The sequence below is a fragment of the Nyctereutes procyonoides genome, unplaced genomic scaffold, assembly GCF_905146905.1.
Source record: "Nyctereutes procyonoides isolate TBG_1078 unplaced genomic scaffold, NYPRO_anot_genome, whole genome shotgun sequence".
Taxonomy (NCBI): Eukaryota; Metazoa; Chordata; class Mammalia; order Carnivora; family Canidae; genus Nyctereutes; species Nyctereutes procyonoides.
The window spans coordinates 63,738,539-63,743,746 of record NW_026575133.1 but is presented as its reverse complement, the minus strand read 5'-3'; the positions used below and the strand labels follow the sequence as shown (position 1 = coordinate 63,743,746).

The window sequence follows — 5,208 nt, the reverse complement described above, 5'->3', positions numbered from 1 at the left end:
GCAGCAGTCTGTGACTCTTCTCATCTCATCCTTCCTCTCCGCCTCCTTCTTTTTTTAAAATTTAAATTCAATTAGCCAACATAGTACATCATTAGTTTCAGATGTAGTTTTCAATAATTGATCAGTTGCTTATAACACTCAGTGCTCATCACATCACATGCGCTCCTTAATGCCCATCACCCAGTTACTGCATCCTTCCACCCATGTCCCCTTCAGCAACCCTCAGTTTGTTTCCAAGAGTTAAGAGTCTCTCATAGTTTGTCCCCCTCCCTGATTTTTTCCCATTCAGTTTTCCCTCCTTTCTATTATGGTCCTCCGCATCCTTTCTTATATTCCACATAAGAGTAAAACCATATGATAATTGTCTTTCTCCAGTTGATTTATTTCACTTAGCATAATGCCCCTAGTTCCATCCATGTTGAAGCAAATGGTGAGTATTCATCCTTTCTGATGGCTGAGTAATATTCCATGTGTGTGTGTGTGTGTGTGTGTGTGTGTGTGTGTATCATACCTTCTTTATCCATTCATCTGTCTAAGGGCATTGAGGCTCCTTCCACAGTTTGGCTATTGTAGACATTGGGGTGCAGGTGCCCTTTCATTTCACTACATCAGTATCTTTGGGGTAAATACCCAGTAGTGCAATCGGTGGGTTATAGAGCTGCTATTTTTAACTTTTTGAGGACCTCCATCCTGTTTTCCAGAGTGGCTGCACCAGCTTGCATTCTCACCAACAGTGTAAGAGGGTCCCCCTTTCTTCAAACCGTCACTAATATTTGCTGTTTCCTGTATTATTAATTTTAGCTATTCTAACTGGTATAAAGTGATATCTTCGTATCTCCCTGATGCCCAGTGATGTGGAACATTTTTCATGTGTCTGTTGGTCATTTATATGACTTTTTTGGAGATATGTCTGTTCATATCTTCTGCCCATTTCTGGGCTGGATTTTTTGCTTTTGGGCTGTTGAGTTTGATAAGTTCTTTATAGATCTTGGATACTAGCCCTTTATCTGGTGTATCATTTGCAAATATCTTCTCCCATTCTGTAGGTTGTCTTTTAGTTTTGTTCACTATTTCCTTCACTGTGCAGAAGCTTTTTATCTTGATGAAGTCCCAATAGTTTATTTTTGCTTTTGTTTCCTTTGCCTTTTAAAGATATATCTTGTAAGAAGTTGCTGTGGTCGAGGTCAAAAAGGTTGCTGCCTTTGTTCTTCTCTAGGATTTTGATGGATTCCTGTCTCACTTTTAGGTCGTTCATCCATTTTGAATTTGTCTTTGTGTACGGTGTAAGAGAATGGTCTAGTTTCATTCTTCTGCATGTGGCTGTCCAATTTTCCCAGCACCATTTATTGAAGAGATGGTCTTCTTTTTTCCATTGGGTATTCTATCCTGCTTTGTTGAAGATTAGTTGACCAGTTGAGGGCCCATTTCTGGGTTCTCTATTCTGTTCCCTTGATTTATGTGTCTGTTATTGTGCCAGTACCACACTGTCTTGATGATCAAGATGCTACTATGAAGGTTGTAGACTCAAATGCTGATAATGGTTATTCAAAATTAAATTTATGGAATACCCATAAAGTAGGCTGAATTGGAACCTGTAGACAGTTTAAAAAAAAACAAACTCTATAACAGTAACTTTTTGAAGACCTAGAATTCTGTTGTTTTCATGCAAATTCGGAGTTTTAAAATCACCTCCATTTAGAGGTTTCAGTTGTCACATGGCTATAAACCAAAGACCCAAATAATTTCAAATGATCACAGATACTATTTAGGTAAAAATTCTCATGTGTCAGTACTTTTTTTTTAAAGATTTTATTTTTATTTATTCATGAGAGACGCACACACAGAGGGAGAAGCAGGCTCCATGCAGGGAACCTGACGTGGGACTTGATCCTGGGTCTCCAAGATCACACCCTGGGCAGAAGGCAGTGCTAAACCACTGAGCCACCCGGGCTGCCCTTGTGTCAGTATTTTTGATACAAGAGAGCTTTGTTCTTATCTCCCAGAGTCGAAGAATGAATCTCATGGACAATAGAAAATGAGTAAGGGAATAGGAGTTTATTAAGTGAAGATATAGAGGAAGCTCTCAGAAGTGAGAGGACATGTAGGGTTGGTCTTTAATTGAGAGCCTACTCAGGGAACCTAAATCCTTTTAACTATCCATTGATATCACCATTGAAGACTAGTGAAAATATCTTTAATGGCTTACTTCCTTTTTAGAATCTGATGATTTTTTTTCTTGGTCACAAATAGCTGATACAACAAGACACCTTCCCCACCCACACCAAGGGCAGGGTGGTCTGGCTTGCTCCCTTATCTCTGGTTTCCTTACATCTCAGCATTTTTGGGATTTTTGTGAGCCTGCTTCCATGGCCCCCTGCCTAGCCCCATTTGTCCCTAACTCACTTTTAATGTTGTGTACATCAAATTATAGTAAAAAGATGACTGTAAACAACATGCAGCTCCTCTATTTTAATGAATAACACGACAGATTACAGTAAACCAAGTTTATATTCCATAATTTAGTGTAGTTCTCCCATTAGTTCACTTTGTGATGGGCATTAAGAGTATCTTCAAATCCAATAGTCTCATCATTACACCTCAAAATATCCAGGGAAAGGTTTGAGCTTGGAAGAAATGGAAGATGCTAAACCTACTGCACTATCTTGAATTCCATTTGTAATTTTAGTGGAGCAAACAGACCTTGGATGTTTCTTAGTGTGGAAAAACTCATTTTATCTGAGCTGGAAATTTTTTTCTGATAATTCAAGAGGGTGACTGGGCAATAATTGATTTTTTTTTTTCACACAAGGAAGACATTTTCAAAGAAGATCATGACTTTCAAAGGTCTACTTGCTGAAAGTTCAGTAACTGGAATGCTGTCCTTTAGCTAAGATCCCAGTCCTCTGGCATTCATCTTCATTTGCTCTGTGAACCTCCTCTCTCTTTTTATAGAGGTCAAAATAGTCTGAAGGCTTTACCTCTGTACGTCTCTTTTCCTTTCACCTTTACAAGTGCTAATTCCTTGGTAAGGTCTTCTCAAAGGACTAAAACTCACACAGGCACTGTGTGATTTAGCATAAATGGCAGATATGAGCTGAGACCAATTGTAATTTTAGTATTCTTATGAATGTGATGTAATTGAGCTTGGACATTTTAGTTACATATTTAAGTGTGTGCTAAGCATATCAAATTGAAAAGTCACCTAAAAAAGAATTTGAGCTACTTCAAGCTGGAAGAAATTAGGAAGAGGTTGTGGGATATTATGATTTATAGTAAGGTAAATATTTGGTCTTCATCTCCATTTCTGGCAAAAAGCTCCTAAAACCTTTGGAATTTCCAAAGAGATAGGAACCATGGAGATGCCTTTTGTTATGTTAACAAAGTGATTCTGGGAGACACCTAAGGGTGGGGGCTGGTTGCCAGAACCAACCATATGATTAAAGGGTTGTCAATTTCAGTCACCATTTTCCCACCTCCTGGGAAGGGAGGAGGATTGCAGGTTGAATCAATGGCCAGTAGCCAATTATTTAATCAATTTTGCCTAGGTAATAAAACCTCCATAAAACAAAAATAATTGGTTTCATTGAGCTTCTGGGCTAGTGAACACATGGAGATTGAGAGAGAGTAGTGTGCTTAGGAAGAGTATGGAAGCTCCATGCTCTTTCCTATACCTTGCTCCATGCATCTCTTCCATCTGGCTATTCCTGAGTTATATTGTTTTATAAATAAACTGGCAATCAAATAAAATGTTCTCCTGAATTATGTAAGCCACTCTGGTAAATTAATCAAATCCAAGGAGAGGATCATTGGAACTTCTGTCTATAGCTTGTTGGTCAGAAGTACACATAACAAGCTGGACTTGCAACTGTTATCTGAAGTTGAAAGGTGTGGGATCAGTCTTAGAGGACTGAAACCTGTGGGGTCTAATACTATCTTTATGTAGATAGTGTCAGAACTAAGTTACATTGTAAGACACCCAGCTAGTGGTATGGGAGGTAAAACCCCACACACTGGAATTGGAATCACAATTATTGCTTGTTAATGAATTCATAAGTGTGGGTAGGGCAAGAAAGGTAATGCTGAAATAAAAACAAGGACTGAGATGCAAAGAAAAAAATGTACTTGCCAAAAGCCTGGGAAGAAGGATTGACATAAGAAAGGCATTAGATACAGAGTATGAGAATAAAGAGGTATGGAAAAATAGCTCCAAGATATGCAGCATAGCAAGAAAATGAAGAGGAAAAAAATCTGGGATATAGATGCAAAAATACAGTTTCCAGCAAAAATAAATAATAATAAAAATTGTTGGTAGGGTACATATAGTATAAGCCTAAAAGCTGTCTTCAGGTTGTTTGTTCATTTAAGAATATAGACAATGAAACTGAAGGATTGAATGATAAATCAACTTGAGGCAGGATTTCTAAGGAAATCTAAGGATGTAGATCAAACAAGACAAAGCTAGGATTGAATCTAATATGAAGAAAATAGAAAGAATGAAGTGTTATTACATGTGATCTCTGATTCATCTTTCTCTGAACTACGGTTTCTTATCAGTGAAAGAAAAGTGTTAAGGAATTATTGCTATTAGAGACTTTACATTAGATTGACACATCATGGAGAGTATCATTCAAATCTTTAAATATTTGCTGATATCAAACAATGTAAAAAAATCAGTAATTAAGTGTATACCCTTAGAAATAGTAATCACATATTTTTATATATAAATGGATTGCCCTATACAAAAGTAATGATATTTAACTAGACCCTGCTTTTTAAATATTTTTCTTCAATAGTAGAGATAGACTTCTATAGTCCATTAACAAATTTTCCCAAGGTTCACTTTTCTACCAGAGGCCCTATTCGAATGCCAGGTGGTCAGAATCAAAGAGTTGCGAATTGACCTCTACAAAGATTTAGCTCAGTCAATGGGAAAATCAGAAGAAAAAGTAGCCATTTAAGCATAGAATAGAAAGAAAAATGTTAGCTTGGTTTTAACTGGTTTGACTCAATTTAGTTACTTAAAACTAACCAACAAATAATACCAATTGCCAACCCTCCCATCTCCACTTTCCAAGAAGTAGAATAAAGAGCTTTCTCTTTATTTCCAATAATAAGTAGGTCAAGTTGTCTCACATTACAATTGGTGGTTGTTTCCTTTAGTGTAAAAATGAAATACTACTAATTCCTATTTTACAAGGTTGTATTGAA

At 37.1% G+C, this 5,208-nt stretch overlaps 1 pseudogene; it reads right to left on the bottom strand.

Moving 5' to 3' along the window:
* Window positions 1–2,489: 2,489 nt before the first annotated feature.
* On the bottom strand, window positions 2,490–2,914 carry LOC129523244 (proteasome maturation protein-like; annotated as a pseudogene).
* Between the last annotated feature and the right edge of the window lie 2,294 nt (window positions 2,915–5,208).